The 24,249-nt window shown below is 45.9% G+C and overlaps 1 protein-coding gene across 5 annotated transcripts in view; it reads right to left on the reverse strand.

The window, feature by feature from the left end:
• The window catches only part of LOC8031429 (ceramide phosphoethanolamine synthase), a 125,872-nt gene that overhangs the window by 79,083 nt on the left and 22,540 nt on the right, over positions 1–24,249 (reverse strand). The window contains exon 1 of one of the 5 annotated variants that reach the window (XM_029988613.3): positions 3,637–3,887. The exons of 3 other annotated variants lie outside the window; for them this stretch is intronic. The gene's annotated coding sequence lies outside the window, so the exon portion shown is untranslated. Of the gene's footprint in view, positions 1–3,636; positions 3,888–24,249 lie in introns of those variants that run through there. One more of the 5 variants, XM_040214152.3, reaches the window with a different exon arrangement.

The raw sequence follows: 24,249 nt of genomic DNA on the forward strand, positions 1-24,249 counted from the left end.
CCAGATGCATGTACGGGAGATTCAAAGCAGATGACTAAGTAGAGATGACTCAACATCAGAAACATGTCGTCCCGTGTTACGGATTAGTAAAATGCAGATTTCTTACACTGTTACTTTGTAACGTTAGTTCAATTTTATGTTGGACAAATGGTCTGTCGCATTCAAAGATCTATTTTTTTTTTTTTACTGGACCTTAATCTAGCCTTTGGGTATGTGTCCAACCACCGATTGGACATACAATATTGTGAGATACTAAAACTAAAATAAGATGAATTATTGAATGACGGAATGAATGAAATCAAGGTGGAAATGTGAGCGAGCTGGTTCATAGTAAAAAAAAAGGAAATGTTCAACAGCTCGCAAAGAACAGGGATTGAGAATAAACTATGAACAGGACAAGCGGCGACTCAACCCAACATTAAAAGGAAACATACCAGCAACAATAAACAACTCACGGTAAAGCAAAGCATAACAAAGAGTGTTGCTGGTATGTTTTTCATCGAACGTTTAGTTGAGAGTCAGCGCTCCTAAAGTTTAAACATGGTAAAACATGTGCACAAAAAGAGAAAAAAAAAAAAAACAGAGGAGAGAAACACGCGTAGACAATAGACAAGCGTCTACTTGCTACTCCCCTTTCTTGTGAGCAACTTAACAATGTTTAATTCGGACTAACCCCCCCAACTGAACACCTTACTGCAGTTTCTCGCTATTTGGCACTGTTCAACCTTCTTTAAAACGTCTAAACGAGGGCGACGATGAATTCACGAACAAAGTGACAATTTAGTTTTCGCTCAAAACGTGTAACCAGTCCATACAACATTACGTCTAAAGCCTTGCGTGGGGATGACGTAATCTAAGGAGCACGCCCTCTGGCGACCTGCCCAGACCGCAGGTTGATGTAGATCCTCGATGAACAGCCTCTCCCTTCCGATAATGTTTTTTTTTTTTTTCTCGACGGTTCCGATTTTTTTATCAGCTGGCAATATTCCCTCCCGCCGTTTCTTTGCCTTTGGGTCGTAATCCACGGGTTTCTTTCCCCCAGCGTAGCGCGACAACGTAAGTAAAGAAATGGTCGTATCAGACTGAAAACGCACAGGGTGCGTTTTGCTTGGACTTTGTCACGTGACGTTACGCGTCACCAGAACATCCGTGCTTCGTATGCCGTGCGCGAAGGTATACACTCCTTGAGTTGGCTGCCACGCTTCGTACGAGGCGCGGATTTCTCGGCGCGACTCTCGACGTAAGCATACGTAAGCTCTGGGGGCAACGCAAGCAAATGGTGCCGTGTGATCCGGCCAACCATCAACAAATCATGCACACACACACACAAAAAAAAAAAGGTTCAAGATCGCGGCACACTTACTGTGCGCGACTGGTTTCGCCTAAAGTCCATATGTAAGAGCTTCCTACAAGTAGGGACATTCTCTGAAGCGCCGAGTGCGTGACGGTGCAGGTTTTAGGAAGCAAATGGCGGCGCACAGCAGGGGTCTGAAGCTGAACTGAATGCCGCCATATTGTTCTAGCAGAATGTGCTTTGTCATTTGTATTGGTTGTCGTTACTTGTAAAAAGAAGTATCGAGGGAACGCGAGTCCCTGCCGAACGCTGACATCGCAATGGTGTTCAACCCGTGCTGGCTTTCCTCGGACGGCGCCGACAGTTCAACACCAAGGCTTTGTTATGTATACTCGCTGTGGGCAGCAGAACGTTTTGCGCATTGCGCAGCCGAAAGTAGTTATTACAAGATTTGATTGCTGATTGGAGAAACGACGCTTTAGGCATTGGAAACGTGGACGTCTTGATACAATAACGTAAGGATAATCTAAGATGAATCTATACATATATCTTAAATCACCGCTTGAAGGGGCAAAAGTAGTAAGGTCCCACAGGAGGGTGACTTTTTCTACTGCGGTTGATGAGACGAATACGAGTATAGTATAGGTGTTGGCTCTTCCTGTGCGGCTGCAACTTTCTTGACTGACTGCAGTCCAATGGAGCAAAAGTAGCTCAGGCTGTGTTGCCAGTTCCAACCGGAAATTATCTAAGTTTCAACGAAAGTCGGAACAATTAAGGGGGAGAGGGGGGGGGTGTTGAGTTAACCTATCACTTATTCTTTCCTGCTCAACCTCCCCTCCCCCATATCTGCGTAAAAAGCGTACAAAACACAGAAAAAATATATTTGTATTAAAAAGAAAAAACGGTATGAGCATGCGCGGACAATTCGTAGTGTTCTAGAATGGCTAATTCGCTTAGATCAAGAGATCCAACTTGGAGTATTACATACGTTGACGAGATAAAGGCAAAACTCTTTTCAAAGCAATTTTTTTTTTTTTTTATAAGGAGATCTGCAAAGGGCAAAAGGGTTACTGTGATGCTAATTAACGACGTTGAGCTAGAAATGTGACTTCCAGTACCCTTTCTCCGACCAAAGTCGTTTACCACGAAATTGGAAATCAAACTTCAACAGTTCGCCTCCTTATATCGACGCAAGATGCGCGCGCCAACGTCCATATAATATGAAACCCCTTAGAAAACGCAGGTGAAAGAGAAACTGAAGCTGTTTTGTATTTGAGGAAAACAAAAAAAAAACTTAAATCGTGTTTTCTTTTTCTGGATTTTAGGATTTTGAATATTAAAATTATATTACAGACAGATGCAACAAGTAGCCACGACAGCGCTTTCAAGATGGCGCTGAAGCCCCTCCTTCCCGTCGCGTTCGTACATTTCCTCGCTTTCCGCAAGCCTTACCCGAACAGTCGAAAGCTCTGCACGCGTTCTTTCACAAGCGGCACGCACAAGGCAGCTGAAACCTCTGAGTATGACGTCACCCCCAGTAATTTGTTTTCATATATTGATACGTCTGTGTCAAATACTCGTCATATTCAAATTCACTGGGGAAAAAAACGCTAAAATTCATCTCTACTCGTTTTTTTTTTTTTTTTCAATAACTTTTTCAGTTTCCCTTTGAGTTAACTCGCTAAAATAAATAGGAAGCTTTTAAGAGGATCAGCCAAGTGTCGTAAAAAGACCTTGAATGGAAGACCGACACTCTAAATATGTATTGCACGTGAACTAGTACTTGAATTTTATAGTATTCCAGCAAATATTCTACATTTGCTACTAAAGCAAAAAACAAACACACGAAAACTTTAAAAAAAATTGGATGTCTTCTTTTTTTGTTTTTTCTATAAGAAGTCCGAAGTGGTCGGGGAGAACGCAGCTGTTGCGGCATCACGCGATTTGAAAATATCCCATAGACACTGGCGTCAAGGAAGCTGAACACACGCCAGTACTCTTGCAGCGTCAGATGGTCGATCAAAAAACACCGATTGCGTGCATCCGAAATACAAAAGAAACCAGTACAAACAATAAAATAAAAACATACAAGCGCTACCGCTGAAGATCGCTGGGGCCACGAAAAAGGTTGTTACTGTTCGGACACTACCATTATGCCACTAATCATAGTGCTTAGAAATAGTACTATTAAAATGTTATCTGCCATTCAAATTAACAACACTGGCAAGGGGGCGCAAGCTGCCGCCCTATGCAAATGGTTCCTTCATTTATCCATCCATCCATCGACCCCTCAATATGTCGGCGAGCATGGTTCGTCTGAATTGTCGGGTAGTACACCTTACCTGGATCAAACGACAAGGATGAACTCACTTCAGCAGTTCAGGGTCGCGAAGTCGCACCACGGAAATTCGATTAATCCGGGGTAGACAGCACTCTCGTTTATGCTGAACCAACGGCAGTGAACAGAAGAGCAGAAAAGGACCGAACGGACCGTTACCTCAACCCGCAGCAAAGTTTCCGCATACAATGCAGCACGGAAAAAGCGATGTCGGTAGAGAGAAGAAAAACCCAGAGCTCCGTGCTCGAGAAAGCTGATAAGCTTTCCCTCTAAATAAATATATAGAGGGCATATACGCCCAGCTGCCCGCCCAGGAACAAATGCAAACACAAGTAGGGCAGATAAGATTGCCTTCAGAAAGAAGTGGAATCGTCGCCTTTCTGCTACGTCGCCGCGGGCAACCAAATTGATCGCGGAAATTCCAATGCGTTGTTCGTCTGCTCCCATCCAAGCATGCTCCAAATACTTTCTGTTAAGTCTTGGAATTTGGTTTCCGGGCAAGTTTCTCAAACGCAAGCAGTTGTTTGATTCGAAGGTTTGAAGATGACGAAAGAATGTGAACGCGAGCTGTTTCGTTTGCCTCATTTCATGTTTCGAGAAAAATACAACAAAATTTAGCGGCGAAATAGGGGTCACATAACTCGACGTCATGTCACACCGTGGTATCGCGCGACAACCACGACTCACAATATGATGTCACGTCACGTGACCTAGCTGACGTCAGTTCATTGGTGATGTGACGTAACGGCGTCACGTGACGGGACGCAACTCCATTGATGACGTTACGGTGTCAGTGTCCTGACACCACATGACGTAAGCATATGTGGCCTGACGTCACCGACGTCACGGCGATATGTTGTAGTATCGCACGATATTATGACGTCATTAAACTTGACGTGACGCGACGTGGTCACGTGACATGATATTATGGTGTCGAGTTATGATGTCTCGTGATACCCTGACCTTCCGTGACGCCAATGTCCCCGCTAAATTCAGCAGGGAAATATTTCACGGACGGACGGACAAATTTCTAAAATCAGAGAGTTAAAAATAAATTAAAAAATTCCATGCTGTAAAACAAAGAAATTGGGAAGTAGTTTTCATCTCTTCTAGGGAAAAGATGCACGGCTTCCTCCGTTCCATGCAAAAAAAAACAAAAAAAACAATGGCTCTAACACTCTAAAAATAAATTTAAAAAAAAATAAAAAAAAAAATTAGAGGCATTTTTGGACTTCGATGGTGCTTCGTTCTCAAGAAAACCGTGCTCCGCCGATGTGGTTCGAAGAAATATAAGAGCCCATTCAGAATTTTCACTCAAGAGTCCTCCCAAAAACTGGAGCCAAATAGTACTTGCCTTAAGTCAAAATGCATTGTCGGTAATAATATGCAACTTTCGTGCATACAAGATACGGCGTATTTTGCAATATGGCTTAAAAAAAAAAATACACGAAACATTCAAAAAATACCTGCCTCATTAGCGCACAGAGCAACTTAACACATAGGAGAGAAATGAAATTATCAATAACATAATCAGTCATTCACAAATTTCGTCATGTCTGAGGCATGTAGGCTCCGCGTACCGCAGTCCAGAAAACACGGCACCGTTTCTGAAACAAAATGTAACCGACGTGTTCAGTAAAACACCCAGTACACGGAGTTTTGTTACTTCATTATGTGCGATTACTTTTCATTCAATAGAGCATTATTATTATTATTATTATTATTATTATTATTATTATTATTATTATTATTAACTCTGGTTTTCGACGCCGCGACTGTAGTCTCATGTCATGTCGCTGCGGTGGCGCTGCAGTCGGCACGGCGTACGTCCAGGCGTTTCGCTTCACGCCAATCTATAGTTTCCGCTCATCGGCCACACCCTGGTCTGGATGAACGCGGGCAGGTGTAAACAGCGCGCGGATGTACGATATCAGCTTGTTGTAACACGAGAAAAAAAAGAAAAAGGGGGTCGACAATTCAAACAGCAAGATCGCGGTCCTTTGTGCAGGCTTCTCTGCAACTCCAACGAGTTTCGCGGCTGCTGGTTGACTTCACACGTTTGTGTTTTTGGGTGCGATCGATCGCTTTGCCACCCGCTCGTAAACCGACGGAAAAAGTGAGGATGAATCCTCGCTTTTATAAATGGACAATTTTTAAAAAAAGTGCGCGCCACCTGCAGGTAGCTGCTGCGTCATTTGTCCGAGTCCGCCATTGTTTGGGCGGAACGATACTCTCGGCACGAAGGTATATGCGCCAACGTTCGGCGCTGACTCGGCGAATCTCGTATTGGACACGAGTAGAGCGTCAGCGTTCGGCGAGGAGTCGGATCCAATCACACGCTCCGTGCCCCGAGAAATGGCGACCGCCAATGTTAGCCGACGATGGGCTTTTTGAAAAGTGTCTATTCTACAGACGTGCCACGAATGTGGAAACGGCCAGCGTATACTATACAAAAGAAACAAGCAGACAGTTGTACTACAGGCGTTTCAAATAAAAGTCCCAACTCGATACACCAAGTCACGTAATAGGCGGTGACGCGCTGGCTGTAAATCGGCGCATGCGTAAATAATTAACTCCTAAGAAAAACAGTTTTGTGCGCATGCTTGTTGCCCTCCACAGTTCCCGCGGGCACAAACTTCAATGATTATAAATGGCGAGTTAATGCGTGTGCACGTATGTCTCTGAAGCGAACACAACGGCACGTCTACGTTTCGTTTCTATTATCAGTGACCCTAAAGGCGGGTTCACACATTTGCGTTTGACCCTGATCGAGCGCGTTGCGTCGCCTTGTAGCCGCTCACCACACTCTGGTAAGCTGGCGCCACCCATCGGGCAGCCCTGGAACCATTCATACCGTTTTTGTAATAAGACTGAAGGAAATCTACGCAATATCTTTGACAGATAGTGACTTACAACGTTGTCGGAATTATTTTAAGCCCACGGTAAACGAAAGAGGAGTAAAAAAAAAAATTTGGGGCGGAACCAACTATGCCGTTGTCTAATTAAGGCATTAGCGCGGGAGGTCACGTGTCAACTTTTCGATTAAATTTGACGGGTGAACTGAATTTGTGTGTAGGTCACGTGATATCGAGCTATGTGACGTCGTTTTCACCGCCAAATTTAGCGGGGAAACTGGATTCGTGTATACGTCATGTGATATCGCGTCATGTGACGTTAATCTTTCCGCTAAATTTAGCGGAGAAACTGAATTCGTGTGCGGGTCACGAGGCATCAAATCGTGTGACTATATTTTTCCCGCTAAATTTAGCGGGGAGACTGAATTAGTTTTGAGGTCACGTGACGTCAATTTTCCCGCTAAATCTAGCGGGGAAACTGAATTTGTGCATAGCTCACGTAACATCATGAGATGATCTCGGCATGCGTGCGTTTGTCTTCCTTCAAACGGGGGCCCTCAGTAATGACAGATATCGTTGTATGCAACTCTTTCAGTGGCAGGCTACAATACAAACTTGTCGTGCCTTGGCGTTAGAGAACGCTAGTCTAATTTGGCTGGATCTGGAGACCAAAACAAGGCTTTTTTATACATCAAATACAATTTATTTTAAACCGTCAAAACAAAACACACAAAGAATGTGCAGACACGGTTAAAAGGACAGTTTGCTTCAGTTTCTTCCAGCCATCTGGACGATTTTGCTCAAACTGCGATTTTTTCAAAGTGTGCCTAGAAAAATATATTTTATTGTACCTAACATAGCCTATAATTAACATTTACATGCACAGTTGCTTAATGTACATTAAATCCAGGACAACTTATAACTTTCAATTTATTTAGCAATTACTAGTTTAAACAGAGCTGTCATAACCAGGGCCCCTTAGAAGCTGCAGATATTAAACATTAGAAATAACTTTGCCGTTTTGCTTCGTTTGATTTAAATTCCATCTGCTCGTATATCTTGATGCAACAAACAAGGGTCGCAGCTTTAGTGATCCCACATGCTTATTTTGATTGTGACGAACTATAATTGTGTTTACCTTTTCTTGAGTTGAGCCAAAGTTCGAACTGCATGTATGACCATATCACTGCTATTGACAATTATTTATAAATTCGTACCGTGCGTGATCGCCCTCTGTAGAAAATCTTTATTTACATGGAGAATTTTGGAATAAATGAAAACATTCTTAACCTCACAAAGTCGGGAACCTGCCGTCGGCGTCCACTTGTCGCGCTTTATTTTTATTAGCCAAACTTTCCGTCGTTTTTTGTTTTTTTTTTGGTGGGTGGGGGGGGGGGGGGGGGGGGATAAACAAGCGAAAGCCGTCACGGCTGCTTTTAGAGCACCCAATGGCGCAGCAACAAATCATTTTCGTCTTGGGAGTGAAAAGAAATGCTCAACAAATCAAAGAGCCGGTGAACCCCCAGCGTAGCTTACGCGCGCGTGCGGGGAATAAGAACAAAAATGGTGGACAGGAGCGTGTCGTGTGCAGCACGTTCGTCGTTGCTACGCGGTTGCTAGGGCCAACGTCAACGCCGGTGGGAGGAGTCAAGGGTTCGCCTGGGCAGTGCATCCTATCGACCTTTGCAAAAAGAGCGCTCTGGCCGCCGCCATTTTGCGAGTCGAGCGACCCCTATCAGCCAGAAATTTCTGGCACGCGCCTGAGCTGTGGAAACCCGGTCAGCGTGACTCCCGACCTGCATTTTGCATTCGGAGTTCTCCGGCTTTTCTTGGAAGTTTTTATTTTATTCGCCTGTTTACGATGCTACCCTTTGTGTTATCTTCCACTGTGAGAACCAGAGAATACCAGGGCTCGTAGCCCGCTCGGCCTTCGCAGGAAACGAACGAAGAGAGCGAACGTCAAGCAGCCCGCGACGCAGGCAGGTCGACGTGCTTGGAGGATTATTTCCATCGAGATAATCTCCAAAGAGCCTTCCAGGCTGTGTTCCGGGTCTTCGCAAAAACTAGCTGATAGGGCGGGGTCCGGGGTGTGGCGACGGAATAAGCACGTTCGTTCATTTGCTTTGAAGCTGTGCAAAAAAGGAGCTCTCTTCTATGTGTTCCCCAAAACACGCCGGATTCCGTCAGATCGTCGTGAAGTGACTATCGTCGACACTGTATATTGGATATGCTGTGTTATTTGAGACCTTTCTCAAATCCCGTTCGGATAACACGGCACCGTGGGGTACGTACAATATATTTCTTGTTCGATTGATGAGACTCGTTGAATTTTATGTGGTGGGCAGGGAATATCCATGCAGTATGGATATCCTGTGTGGTCAAATATTTTGACCTTTATAGATTGACACGGCTGAGTGTACGGTGCCGTAAAACAATGAACATAAAATTAAACAAACATTCCAGTTGCATTTGTTCTGTCGCGCACGGACTCACCAAAACAGCTTTTATTTCTTTGTTTTTGTTCCCAAAAATAGAGCACTGCTTTCTTAAAGATCTCTATAAAGTATGTTCGCCACAGAACACAAGATAAAAAAGAAAACGCGGCAATTCAGCCGCCACCAGCGTCCGGAATTGCGCCTACGCAGGCTGCCACAGCTCACTGACGAGAAACTCCACAGCTCAGCGCAGTCGGGCAACACTGACGTACACTCTCAAAACCAGGGACACGCGCTGTAAATCGCTTCGTTCGGTATACACTCCGTGCGACGCGACCGGTGCGCCGCCGCGCGGCCGTTAGCGAAGGTAAGCAGTGAGAGCCCCAGCGAAACGAAACCACGCCGCGTTCATTGGTACGCATTGAAGTCGGAGCGGTGCGGTTGCGCTGGGTTGACAGCATGTACTGCTGCGTCGTTAAGTGCTCCAATAGTTATGCGCCGTATCTCGTGGGGACGAAGTTTCACAGTTTTTCACCGCGTCGATGTTTTGTGGGACAGTGACAACGATGGTCCCGCGCCGTACGACGCGAGAAATTTGGTCACCCGATCATGTCTGCCACTGTGTCGGCACGGCTGACATATTCTACACTGCCGCTTTGCGCTCTGCGTTTGTTTTCGTACCAGTAACGCCTACATATCTCCGCTCGAACTGAAATGCCATCCCACACTCGCGGTATGCAGTGTGAATTTCGTTGAAGGAATGCCCTCCAAGGAAGTTTCGTCCCCATCGTACGTGTCGATGATATTTCCGGACCAGTATGGCACGCAATCTGTACTTCATGAAGAAAGATGCGACGAGTAAAAAAAGTGACAAATATAAATCTAAAGAAAACAACAACGAAACTTGGAGTCAATGGCCAATCAATCTTTAGTATGGAAGTTTATGCGGTGTGCTTTCTTTTTTGATCAGCCTCCTTTTGGATGTGGAAACGCTGACACCCCGAGTCTTGTAGACAATCAATTTTTTTTCTCGGCTTTGGAGCCACCTATCGCAAAGTTGTTCGAACTGGAAGTACCGTCCACTGGCCTCTACCTACCTGTAAAGTATGCACTTCCCGGCTATGATGAGTGGTATTCTCTTGACAGCCTTTGACAGTCAAAACCGGTTCCCATTTGGTTATGCTGCCCAAAAATATTTCTACCTGGTTAAACTATGCCACGACTTTTAGGTATAATAAGTGTTTTGTCAAGTTACGGTGTTGCAAGTACCTGTGTGCCGAAAATCAGCACCTCGCACAACCAGATGACTACACAACAGCTGACCGCAAAAGCCTTTGACGGCCAAACCGTGTGTGGGCCGACAACTTGGTTTTCTCGGCTTTGAAGCCCCATTTCGTAAACTTGTTTCAATTGGAAGTGCAGTGCACTAGTCCCTTCCTACCTGTAAAGTCTCCATTTGCCACGACGTGCGGTATTCTCTTCACAGACCTTTCATGGTCAAAACCGTTTCCTATTTAATTACCCCGCCCAAACCAAATTTCCATTTGGTTTCCCCATGCCAGCTATTTTTGGTATTATAACCGTTGTGCCAAATTACGGTCAGGCGCAAGAACCTGTGTGTCCAAATCTGCACTTCGCACAGCCCGGTTATAACACAACATTTCGGATCCAATATTGGATATTCCTGACAGCTTTATTCCTTTATTCGTTAGAGCCATAACTTTCACACCTAGTGTCTTAATAAAGCTTGGCCCACTTAGTGCACAAACCTAGTGAACATCTCACTCGCCTCCAAATATCATCGTCCCAGCAGTCCTACGTTTACAGCGACGAGCGAAACAAATTGCCCATTGAGAGCAATGATGGTGGCGGCCGTCTTGCTTTTCGGAAAATTTCTCAAACCCCTTTTTTACCGCAGCTAAAGATATTACCCCTAATAACGACTCAAACTCGATATTTAAGAAGCGGAGAACAGCTAAATGCCATTCTTAAATATCTCCCAGCACTCATGCAACATCACCCTCAACTTATCGGCTCAAAAAGCAAAAGTTCCGTCCGTGCGCCTTTCCACCGCCACAGCTTCGCACGCGAAAAGGCGCCGCAGGCTGCTGAGCGCGCCTCACTCTCGAACGCCAGCTCCTCCGCTAGCGGCGCTACGCGCGTTTCTCAAAGCGCCCCCTATAGTTCCCGCACGGAGCGTATAGACCTTTTCATTTCAGTAGTTGCCTGACCGTCGAGTAGAGGGCGCTGGCGCACTCGCCGCCATGGGGTTGCTTCAATTTGGTTGGTTTCGGTTTAGACGTGCACGCGATTGTGTTGCTGTTTCACGCCATTTTCGCTTAATTTTGTAATACAAATTTCGTTATTGTCGCATACGGCGAATGAAAGAATGGCACTGAGGCGCTTAGGGAACCACAAATTGGTTTCAGCCAAAATCGGCGAGCACTTTCACGAACACCAGATGCGTCTGGTTACGTCAATCGTTAATTTCGGTCAGGTTTCCGGCGGTGAAATAACTGCGCTGGTGCACAGGGAGGAGTACCATCGCCCACGGTCGTACCCATAAACACTAGTTTCCAGAAAAATAAATAAGTAAAGGGCAGGACAAGCTTCGCCTCAGCACGCGCTTCTTGCCTGCCGCCGAGCTTTTACGCGTGCACCGAGTGCTGTGGAAGGGTTCGCGCTCAAATCAGATATTCGACCGCTCATTTAAAGGCTGCTTCACACATTGGCTTCGGATGCGTTCGCATGCAACCGAAACGACCACTACGACAGAGTCACCAAGACAAGTGTTCGCCGTACACAGCGTGGCAAGCAATGCAAGGGGTAGCTTCGTGAAGTAATCCATGAGTCACGGTTGTTCCGGTGTTTTGGTCGCTTTTGTCATTTCGGTTGCATGCGAACGCAACCTTTGCAAATGTGTGAACCAGCCATTATATTAATGAGTTTTAGTAGATAGTTTTCAAATGCCCACTACCGCTACGGGCGCGCGCTTCACAGCATGCATCGAAGTGGCAGCGCGAGCTCACGCTGCAAATAGCGTGGAATTGAAAACACGATCTTCTAAAACTTTCTATTGTAACAGACTATAATGTATTAGTGATTAGTGAAGAAGCAGGTCCACAACATGATTGGTAATGCGCTGAATCACGAATAGCACATGAAGTGACAAGTTTAGTGCTCAATGTCTGGGATTCGTACACTAACGTTTTGTGAACTTCGCAGACTGGAAAAGTCTCCTATAATGACGTATACACAATACATAAAAAAATAAGTGTCATTCTCTCTGTCGGCTTTATTTAATTAAATTAAGTTTCCGAGAAATATTTTAATAGACCAACCCAGGCCGACTAGAGAATTTGATTAACTAATTACTCATTAACAGGATTTCACAATATTGGCCTTATGATTTGTGATTTGGACATTTGCTTACGACGTTCTCAAGGTATGAGATAAGTGACAGGCCCCTTAAATGAAGCCTGACATTCATCTTCCGTAAATTTTGACCGATTAAACTAAAGAGCGCAAAAGAAGTGACCCCCGGTAACTTTGATTGAAGTTGAGTGCTAGGCACCGCATGGACCTGTGTAGAAAGCTCTTTACTGGTTTGAACCGACGCGCTTTGTAGATTTCGGCGTCGCCAGCTACTAAAAGTGAATCACTATTTGCCGTTGACGACGCTGCACTCGGGCGATTTTCATGCAGACAGTTTCTTTTCGGCGTCACGTTTTGTGGACCCCAGGCATTCTCAGCTGCCTGTGACAGTTTCTTACGCGGGGAGTCCCAACCCTGGTTATCTGATGAATGTCATTTAAGCAATTAAAATACTCTAGACATGGGACTAATTAACGGCATACAGCTTCTTGAAATTCATAAATAGACCGACCAAGGGAATGTTTATATCACAAAAAAAAAAAAGAAAAACGACTAAGAACGTCAAACAGATGTAGGTGTAATATTGTAAACAAATGAATTGCCCTGATGTTGACGTACCATTATTTCTAGTATTAGAAGAAAAAAATTAAAATTGAACGTTTATTCCCTTGTACAAGAGTTCATCCATATAATCAAAAGCCACCGCTTTCGAACTGTTATGAATACAAAACATGATGCTTTCTCAGGAAACACACGTGGTTATTTGCACTGAGTATTTTGTCACCGTCCTTGAGATCCCAAAAGCGCGATCATAATATACTTACATTGCGCTTCCTATTGCGAATGTTTTGCCACTATTAGTAAGCAAACCTCAGTTCTCGTAAGTTTTGACCTTTGAACCCCTTGTGCTGTCTTAGTCATATATGTGCTGAATGTGCGTGAGCGCTAACGCTGATTCATGTGCCCATAGAGCCTCTTCAGGCGTAGCCGGCACGCCGACGGTAAAAATAGTAAAATGTGTTACAAAATTAACTGCAGAAGTTGTGCACACAATGATGTAGTGGAATTACGTAGTAAATATAAGTATCGGATAACACTTTACTCAGAAAGGTAAGAAATGCTGTGAAACGCGACAAAAAACGCGAATTCAACGCATCCGCCAAGGCGCGGAGTATCGCGGGGGGGAGAGCGGAGCGACGAGTTGAAGCAACCTAATGGCGGCCGCATCACGTGATGCTAAGATGGCAGCGCCCATGCGGCGGAGGGTGAAAAGGTCTATATAAGTTACACTATGCCTGTCAGCTTCTCTCCAAGACGTGTCCAGGCCCGATGCTTCACCTCACAACACGCACGTACAGCTAGGTAGCACCGCCTGGCGGACGTTCGTTTTGTCTATTTTTCTAGCGTGTTCTATTTACTTTATTACTGAAGATATATATATGTTTTTTTAACAACATGCCGAACACTGTTCTGGATGTTACCGCCCTGATTCAAACGAGTTTCGTCGAGACAATATACGAAACTACGAAACAAGCACGACCAGGCTTCGCTTTTGCAGCGCGAACGCGGGGAACGCTTGGCCGCTTGACCGTCTGCTTTGGCGGCAGTTTGGGGCTTTGGCGGTCACCTTGAATCGCGCGCATAGGAATAGTTGGCGCCGGGTCGTGTGCGGATGAAAAGGTAGGAAAATAAGAAGTTATATTCCCTTGAAAACGGCGAGCTGGTCCCGAGCTGCCAGTCAAAAACATTTAGATTCCTTGCTGTCGGTGCTGCTGGGGCGACATCATTGAACCTCCTAGGGAAGGGATGGTTGGCTTCACTACATGGCAGGTTTGTACGCCTAGGTGGCTCCACCGCACGGCAACCACAGGTACTATTTGCCTTCTCCCTTCCGCTTGCCAGTGCTCGGAGCTGACAGGCATAGTGTAACTTATATGGGAGGCACTGGCCTGGGTTCACCGAGGACAATAGATGGCCAAACTCTTTCCCTATGGCTCTGAGTGTGTCGAGAGCCGTATATTGGGAGAGTTTGGCCAATGGGCGGAGCAAAGGCCGCCGCCAGCGCTGAATATTCCTCCCGCGGTTAGAGCGTAAACTAAAAGTGCGACACAGCGTCGACCAATCAGCAGACCTCGACGTCGCAATATTGGAAACGATATTTAAAGCGTGAAATACAAGCGTTCAATCTCAGAGAAGCAATGATCGCAACTATGCAGTTTGCTCTGCATGATTTAGAACGTGAGTTCGTTCATTGTATACCGTTGAATATGGACGTGACGAAAACCTCACATGCGCTAAAGTTTTCAGTCACCAAGAGTTACACCTTTTTATTGTAGTGACGCTAAAACGGCTTAAATTAGTCCAGTCGCATTTTTAGAGCTCATGACCACCGCTAAGGGCTGTTTCGCGGCCTGTAGTTGGCCACGAGATGCTCGCATATTCAAACCAATGAATGGCCAAACTCCCCCAATATACCGCTCTGAGTGTGTCAAGCGTTTACAAGGTAACGCTACACACTCGATCACGGTTCAGGGCAAATGTGGGAACGTTGCGTTTTCGACTTTGGCGACGTTATATGTATATGAAGAGAAAGTCGTCTGCTTCAATTGCGCAGGAGTTGTGTTGACGTCAGAAAGACCGAATTCAAATTGGCTCCGATTGGAAGGATAGTGGATAGACCTCGATGCCAGATGCCTTGAGGTCTTTTCACTATCCCTCCAATCGAGCCAACAGAGCTCGGCTTTCCGACGTCACAACACTCCCTGCAAAAGAAGCAGACGAACTTAGCTCCGCATAGTGATGAAGTCTGTGGGAAAAGGTCGCAGATGCCTTGTGTTCTAGGTGGCATTGGCAGGATGAGTCTTCGGCGTCTACGCATAGCGCAACAGCTGCTGCGACGCGAAACAAATGAAAACAAATTAAAAAAAAAAGTCCAAGATCGTAAGCGAAGGAACAAGAGACTCTTCGAATTTATGACTCCCAAGGAGTTTCCGTCGCGCCACAGATGCGCCCCGACACGCGGTTACACGACGCGCCTTGTGAGAATCTTCACTGCCGTTTGGCATCCCGGCCATTTGCCTGCTCGTATATCGGACCAGCAAACAATGAACATAAAATGCAAAAAAAAAAAAAAGAAAAGAAAAGGGGTGCTCTAAGCGTAAACAAAGTGCACACCTATATCTTCTAATTCTCTGTGACTTCTACTCCGTTTCACAGCAGCGAGTTCTAGCAGTGAGCATTCAGGCGAATGCAAGCGTTGTGCCAAAAACTGCGGTCTTCATTAGCGCATGCACGTGCGTGTAGCATGCAACAAAAACGCACAGAGCCTGCGTTTGCTCTCTACTAACTCCGACCGGCGCCAGCGCTACAATCGGATGGAGCCAATAAAAAAAAAATAAAAAGGCAAAAGTGCACGCATCGACTTAGGCTAGGTGGCGCAAGTTGCCGCCCGTTCCAAAGGGTATAGCCATTAACATCCATCCGTCCATCCATCCGTCAGTGCGCTCGTGGTCTTCGTGTGTTCGCTGTCATCGGCTAAAATGGCACGCAGAAAAGAAAAAAAAAAGAAGAAAAGAAAAGTTCAGTCTAGCTAAAGTCTCTCGATGTTTCTTAGAAGTTACGACAGCCAATACAAATGACGAAGCACAATCCGCTTGAACAAAATGGCGTCATTCGGTTCCGTCTTCTGCTGTGCGCCGCCATTTGCTGTACTGTCTAAAGCCTGCACCGTTGCAGTCGGCGCTTCAAAGAAGGTAGCTACTGAAGCTCTTATCCCGGAACTTTAAGTCTAGCTGGTGATAACCGGTGATATAGGAAACGTGCGAAGTCGGCGAGCGCCATGACCATCCACCGTTCGCGCTGCTTCAATGGCTCCGTCGGATTAGAGCGTTAGACGAGGTCGGACTTAAATGCGAAACGGAATGTATAAAGAAGTAAAGCGTAGCAGAAAGAGGGGTTTCGGCTGCGTAGTTTAGATCAATCACCCTCTCCCCTTTCCCCCTCTTTCCCCCAATCCACTACAGACCTCAAAATCACAAATTCACAAGCGCATTCTTTCGCGAACATTTTTTATTTCTTTATTTTTCGGTACAAGCCCCGTATTTTTGGTAGTGTACACCCGACGTGAAGATACATCTCCGCTTTAGCGGACCCCCATCCATCCTCCGAACAGGCTCACATTTAGCACGAACAAGTGACCCCCGTTTATTTTCGCATTTTCACCTTGCCACCGAAAACAGCTAAAACCGAAACAACAATACACAAACTGCGGTGGAAAAAGTCCACTGCGGTCGTCAATACTCTGATCGATCGAAATGAAACATATGTGTCGCATTTTATTCGGTCATGTTATTGACGAGCACGCGATGTTGGCTCTACAGAGCCGACATCGTGTTCGCACTAAATGTGCTTCGCAATGTACACAAAATGTAAAAAAAAAATTACAGGTTGTTGTTATTGTTTTGTTTGTTTGTTTGTTTTTTGCCGCAGAAGTAAACGACTTTTTATCAAATGCTTAGCCTCCGTCCAAATGTAACGTTAGCAGTTCAAACCAAATTCCCAATGTTTCAGAACAAACTGGTATTTTAATGAAATGTTATAAGTGATTTTCTGAAAATTGTCATGTGCAATGGGATAAGGTGCATTGGTGATTTGGGCAAGTTGGATCATAGCTAAGGAAAACAGCGCCGAAAAAACGCAAAGACCAAGGCAAGAGGCACAAGACGAGCCGCATTCTTAACTGAAGTTGATGTCAAAAATGAAAGACGTTTACAAGTCCCGGTAATGCCGAATTAGAGCGCAGCTCTTGAAGATGAGGAGGGGAGGGTACGGAGAGGAAGATATGCTCCTCCTCCTCCGTACCCTTTCCTCCCGTCCTCCCCCCTCCCCTCCGCCCCCTCTCCTTCTTCTCCTTCCTCCTCCTCCACCTTCTGACCTCCCCCTCGTGACGTCCCTTGTGAGCCTAGTGACCTTCGTGACGTCACTACGTCACTTGTGAAGGTCGTGACCTTCACGAATGAAGGTCACTTGAAGGTCGTGACCTTCACGAGAAGCTTTCGTGACGTCATTCGTGACCGCAGTGACCCTCGTGACGCCAAATGTGACGTCATTATGGGAAACGTCCCATAACGCAACGCGCGGTAACGCCGGCGGCGACGGTGACGCCGCTCAAGCCGGAAACGGGCGCCTAAGAGCTGCGCTCTAAAACGCAAATCCAGGGTAACTAAAATATACATGCTCGATCTAAAATGGGCCGTAAAAATAGTGCCTGCACGTAGAAATCTAATCTTTTCGTCAAAGGTGTATTTCACAGATCGATTTTTTCTCGCATTATTACAAAGCGTAGCTCCCTTTCTGTAAGAAATGGGTCCAAAAAACTTGCCAGGGTAAACTGCGGTCGGCGACGCAGACGACCGAGTCGAGTGGCGGGGCGCATTTGGCGCACGTATTGATAGATGGCATCGGGAGCAGCGTCGGAATGCATCCAGCCAGCGAGAGAAAGTAGATGACACGCGGACGAAATCCGTCGAAAGTAAAAACGCCGTCGTTACGCAAACGCGTTCGTATTTCTTCATCAGGAGATGTTTTCATTGTCCGCATTTATTTCTAAAACAAAGGTACACTACAAAACAATTAGGTATGTATATTTTAGTAGATCACGGTCGTCGCGAGCAGTCTCAATAAGGAGGTAGCGCCATCTATCAATAGAGAGTTTTAGTAGACCGTTTTCGCTTTCTCGCTCCGCTCTATGGAAAGCGGAGTCGCCATCGCGCATGCGCGACCCGCTCTGGGATTTGAGCGTGAAGCGTCAGCTCCGCTTTCGTCGCTATTTTGAGAATCACGTTCCACTCTCAGTTAAAGTTCACTAGATGGCGTTTTTCTGGAAAGGAATTCGAAATGAGTGCTGGTCATTTGAAATCATGCTTGGGAGCGCGCTTGATCGTTATGAACCTCGCTGCACTAAGATGGCTGCTCAGACTTTGTTTGAAACGGCGTCCTCCAGAAAACGTTTCACGGTGGTCAAGAACCTCTGGCTGCTTCGAGAAATCGCCGGCCGCGATCCTTTCACGGCCCCTGAACGGTGGGATGTCTCGATTTTTTTTTTATGCGAGATGACGACAACGAAGTTGAGAGGATGACACACGGAGTGACGGCGGTGCCTCAATCTGAGCCCTGGGTCTCGGTTCCTCGGAGGCGGCAGCTTCTACTTTGGCTGGACTACCTCCTTGAAGCATTATGCTTTGACACCAGTGAACCCCAGTGAGCAACAGCGCCATCATATTCCTGGTGCTCCTTCACGCACTGATCGAAAGGCGTGCAAGATCCTCATGGCTCGCTGCTCACCCGCCCGACCCGCCTCCACAAAGTCTGGACTTCTGCGAATCGGACTGCCATCCTCCCCAATACCAACAACCCATGTCGTCGTCATCTTGCACGTATATACTCATCACATTCCCATGTTCCCTAGACGCGGCACCGCGGGCCTCGGTGGTACGGGCTGCTTCCTTTCCGCGGTGCCGCGGCTCTCCAGAGCCAAAAAGTAAAGGCTAAAGACCAAAGACTAAAGCGGTCGGCAAACGGACAGACATTTTGTTTGGTTACTTTAGGCGTCAAGACAGTGAAAATTAGCGAAAGTGAGTGCTCCATTTATATCTCTACTTTTTTTTTCCCCCCAATGAAATGAGTCCTTTCTTCTTCGTATGCTTCGGTTTGTGATAGGGTACCTTGGTGTTTATGTACACTACGCGGCACTGTTAGCGGGCACAATCAATATCCTGTTTTTATTTTTCACGTTAAATTCGAGGGGCACTAATCTGAGCGACAAGTTTTCAGCTCTTTCAATAGCTGTCAAAGAAATAAACTGCAAATAAAAGCGATTTTTTCGTTTTCGTATTAACAGTGGAGCGCAGTGTATGTATCTGCCTTGGGGGGTGACATGAAACCATTGTGCTTGACTACACTTCTTTTTATTTCTTTTGTGTGTTTTTGAAAGTGCGTTTTTCAGCTTAAGCTCCTGCCTAGTTTCAGCCTCACTTGTGCTACGGTCTTTTCTTGCAATAGAAGGCCACGCAACACAGGCAACTTTTACAATGCTGAATTCAACAGTAACACTGTATATTGGTTAGATGCAATATTCACACGCAGATCTGAGAAGTAAAATGAGAGTCGTTAGTAAACGTTTTTTATTAAAATATTTCTAGATGCCTTTGAGCCTAGTTGGACAGGTATTTCGCTCAGTACAAAAGCTTCGATATGATTTACTGTAATAATTTAATGCATACTAATATTAAATAAAAAAATGCCCATGGTCTTTGTAGGTTTCGTCCAGCCGTCAAATACGGCCGTCTGCGCACATCACTGCCTGGTGCCTCACAACGAGCACCCTCTTGTGGTCCTCTTTTGATTTTTTGATGGACGGCATATGGGCATGCTGTGCGGTCAACAAAACCCCAACAGTTGTCCAGGGGTGTTCCCTTGTCCTTGACGGCCTAATAAAAAAGACAAAAAGACACTCTTACAACACGGCAGTATTTAAACACTACCAAAACGTGTGATATGGGACTTGTTACTCCTCTAAGATAAAGCGTATTTCCATTGTGGGATGTAAAAAACTGGGTATCGTAAATTAATATATATATATATATATATATATATATATATATATATATATATCGTTGTTCCTAAATTCTGCTAAGCTTTGAGGCCGTCAAACTGTGCATGCGAGGCCCGCTACTCCGGAATTCAAAACGAAACTTCTGAAAACTGTTCTAATCAACCACTATTGCTTAGAAGTCCAGGGTTGTGTTTGCTAAATTTTGCATTGTTTATGCCTGTCTGGTTTTCACCAGACAAAAAATTGACGTGGAATATTCTTTCGACCGTTATTGGTAACTCTTTTCAAAACACCACCGGGTAACATATTCGGCCGCCATATTTTGGGCATCGCTTTTAGTGCGAGACTTGTGAGTAGAACCGATTTCATATTCAGTATTGACGCAGCATTCGTGTCTAATACATTGAGACTCGCATCCGCGACAAACAACGACGTAGCTCTCTTGCTTCCCAGACACTTGTCCAAAATAAGGCGGTCTCGAAGACTAGCGGCACCATGGGTTGCACTTTTAAAAAGGCTGCAATGAAGTCTCTATTATTTTCTACCAAGGAAATCCAAGGCGAACATTTCCTGAGGAAAATTATACAATTTAAAAGTTGCGAGCGAGTGTGAATAAATAAAGCTGAGAGGGGCGGTGGAATGGTTTCTTTGGTGCAGCTTGCGAGTGCTATGCTTGTGGTCAGCTTTCAGTAACATTTTCGACAGGAGGGCGCGTGCACAGGTATAATAAGCGTTCAAGCACGCGCACCCGTACATCTGACTGCATAGCCATAGGACGTCCACAAAAACGCGACGACTTTACCGACGCCGTGCTGGTTGCAAAGTGATACTCGTTCACTTCGTTTGATTATGCTGTTTTGTGTTACATAGAACTCAAATCGAATGGTTTACTTTTTACGCGCGGGGCGTACGCTTTACTTCTTGATTCGACCTCTTTCAAGCTGAGGTCACGGTCAAAAACATCGACGCGTATTGAGTGAGTGCAGCCATCTTGAGATCTAAGCGATCACGCTAAGGACGCTGAGGGCAGTCCGCTCTACAACTTGTGAAGCGGAGCGCACGCTCACTCCGCTAACTATACGCTCCAACTCAGAGCGGGCCACGCATGCGCGGTGGGGACGATGCTTCTCGCAGAGCGTAAAGTAGAGCAAAGAGGGCTCATAAAAGTGGCCTACTAATACTCACAGATAACGAACGCGCTCGTCGTGACTTGTCCTGGGGTGCTATGTTGCGCTTTTTGCACTCCCAGGAGACTTGGAAGAGGGAAGTGACGTCAACGACACAGCAAACGCAGATTGGATGTTGACAGAAGAAAACGAAATCAACACCCAATCTGCGTTTGCTGTGTCGTTAACGTCACTTCCCTCTCCCTAGTCTCCTGGGAGTGCAAAAAGCGCAACATAGCGCCCCTGACACTGCCCATGTACACCTTTGGCGTATAGAAAAAAGTAACTTTTCACCAGACCGAGTATATAGCTGTGCTAGAAACAATGGAAACGATAAATTTACACAAACCATGCAGGGTCTCACCTGTGAGCACAGCTCCAGTTTTGCCAGGGTCAACCACCTATGTTTGTTCATGTCAGCGAGCAGGTTGCCGAACTTCTCGTTGATGTCTCACGATTATTAAGGTTCACAAAACTGAAGAACACCGACAAGTTCCGTCCAAACGCTCATCCAGGTACGAACAGACGGTTGGGATAGGCCAGTCGAGGAAGAACCATGCAAAGCGTCTCACCAGATTGGCAACACCCTGCGCCGATCTGTCGGGTGCTGGTATTTGGAGACCCGCATGCAGAGCAGCCAGGTCCTTTTTTAGGATAGCCTCCTAAAGGGTTTCTCTTCTACGTTGGAAATATCCAGCAAACCGCGTTCGGAAAAAAAGCTTCGGCGCTTTATGGCACGAGGGATACGAATCATAGATTCGATGTCTCGCCAGCTTAATCTCGTTATTAGAAGCCTCCTTCCTTGAGAACAGCGGGGAATCATCGTGCAGATGCCTTGCTAGCCTTGAGCAACACTGTACTTGTACTACGCAAAAAGATGTACTCGCAATGCGCAAACTTCGTCCTTTTCTTTTATTTTTCTACTTCGAATAAGTAAATCGGTTTCATTTTTAATTCGAGTGGAGCAGAAGCTACAAGAGCGATTGCCGGCCTTTCAGCGTCCTTGACCAGCACGCGCGCTCGTGCAGTGCAAGTACCGTTTGGAGCAACATGTTCATGCTTATACTAGGGTGCCTCAATGTCCTTCTGTTAAGGGTGATGCCACCCTTTGTAGTACCCGATGCCGACAGCACGCGCTCACGGGTAAAATAGAAAGAAATTGACGAAAACAAAATGTCGCCATAGCACAGTCAGCGCCACAAACGCGTGCAGGGACACGCTCTTTCACGCGCTACTGAACAAAAAATAAAAATAAAAGTGTGGGACAAAATGGCGAGATGTCTCCACCCTAAGCAAAGCGCACATGAAGGCACCCTAGCTTATACCTTCGGCTTCACTCGCACACAAGGTGGAACGATTATATTTATATTTTATAGCTTAATATTTTTTCAGGTGTGTGCCTACTCTTTGTGTTCATTATTGTCGCCTTCGTTTTTACTACCTCTACAAACACGCTCCCTTTCACTCTCTTGGTGTTAACGTTTAGGTTGTTTGTTTTTTTTTTGTTTTTTTTGTCTTACTAGTACTATAAACGTCCATTGTGGGGCTACGCAAGCAAATTTTTCGGACCCGCTCAAAACGCTCTTACCCCCATTCACACTGAAAGCGGATCCGCGTTCGCGAAGCGAACGCGGATCCGCGTTGTATAAGTTGATTCAGTACAATTGCACGCGCATTTGATGACATCAAATGCGCGTGCAATTGTACTGAATCCTTATACAACCGCGTTCGCAACCGCTTTGCGAACGCGGATCCGCTTTCAGTGTGAATGAGCCCTTACGCTGAAGAAAAACGCTCTACTAAAACGCGTTTTTTGACCTCCGCTTTCCATTCCGGTGAAGCAGGCCGCGGATGCGCAGTTTGGCACCCCCAGAGCGGAGCGGTATAGCCACCAAGCATTTCAGATATTCGTATTCACTCGAAGACAAGGCTAATGACGCGTCACTTACGCATGTCTTTTTCCTTTAGATCTATAATCTCAAGCGCCTAATGAATTTCCCTCGCCACTTTATAATGCGCCAAAATCCCGGTGTCACCGATGGCAGGGGTGCACGAACACCTGCTACAATGAACAGCGAGGTGTCCTGGAGGTGTTGATCTTGTCGAAGCTGCATGCTCGCGAGCACGGTCGCTCACACTCTTCCCGTCTGGCCTATATAGGCCATCCCGAGTGACAAAATGTGGCCCGTCTTTAATAACTTCCTGGCGCCATTCAGCTCCGAGTGTTCGAACGCTCCGTCGGCCGCCATTCTCCCATTAAAAAAAAAGATATATATATATATATACTTGGGTTACATCGATACTTTTTATGTCTATGGAGAGCCCAGAACACGCTCTTTATATATATTATAAAATCAGTCAGCTGTATAAAATTCCATTTGCGGTACGTTTACGTTAACGTTATGCGAAAACCAAAAAAGTACCAATTTTGAAATCGATTCAAAAAAACCATTTTTTATTTTTTATTTTGTTGTAAATGTAGATATGATAGCTGTCTAGTCTAAAAGAAAACGAAGAGACCCACCGGTCTTCAAACCATAAGGCGCCCTATGGTTTGAAGACCGGTGGCTTTACTGTGTTTCCATAGGAGTTAAGCCTTTTTTCTTTGTTTACTTTTTCCTCGGGTAAGCTCGCTCTTTGCGAATTTTATAGAAAAAAAAATGCACCACTTGTGGCCAACGCTGTACAAAATCGGAACGCGATAGGCTAAGAAACCGAATTTTGCGGTTGATTTAAAGAGCCTGGCCGCTCCTTCAATCACCCGATAGTTTTGTCGCTGCGGCGCGACGTTGGAATGTATACAGGCGGCGCGTCACCGACAGCCACAGTACAACAAAAGGAGCATGCACGTCTGGATGTGGGATTCACGCGCCTCGGCGTATGTTCCTCTGCTTTTGCCTCCTTTGCCTCCTTCCCTGTTTTCCATACGCGACGGCGTGCGCGGCGCTGTTGGCGCGGCGCCGCTATTCGCCGAATCCAGTCGCATGACCGGCAAAAAACGACGGAGCACGGCTCCTACACACGCGAGGAGTGGCTTTCCCACATAACCTAGGATTTCAAGATGGCCTAACGCGCACTCCCATGCGGAGGGACGGGCATACCCTTTCCTCTGTACCCCCCCCCCCCCCTCCTCCTCATGAGCTGAGCTCTAGTTTCTCATTACAAAAATTTGTA

This window comes from Ixodes scapularis, unplaced genomic scaffold, assembly GCF_016920785.2.
Source record: "Ixodes scapularis isolate PalLabHiFi unplaced genomic scaffold, ASM1692078v2 PGA_scaffold12__126_contigs__length_90152505, whole genome shotgun sequence".
Lineage (NCBI taxonomy): Eukaryota > Metazoa > Arthropoda > Arachnida > Ixodida > Ixodidae > Ixodes > Ixodes scapularis.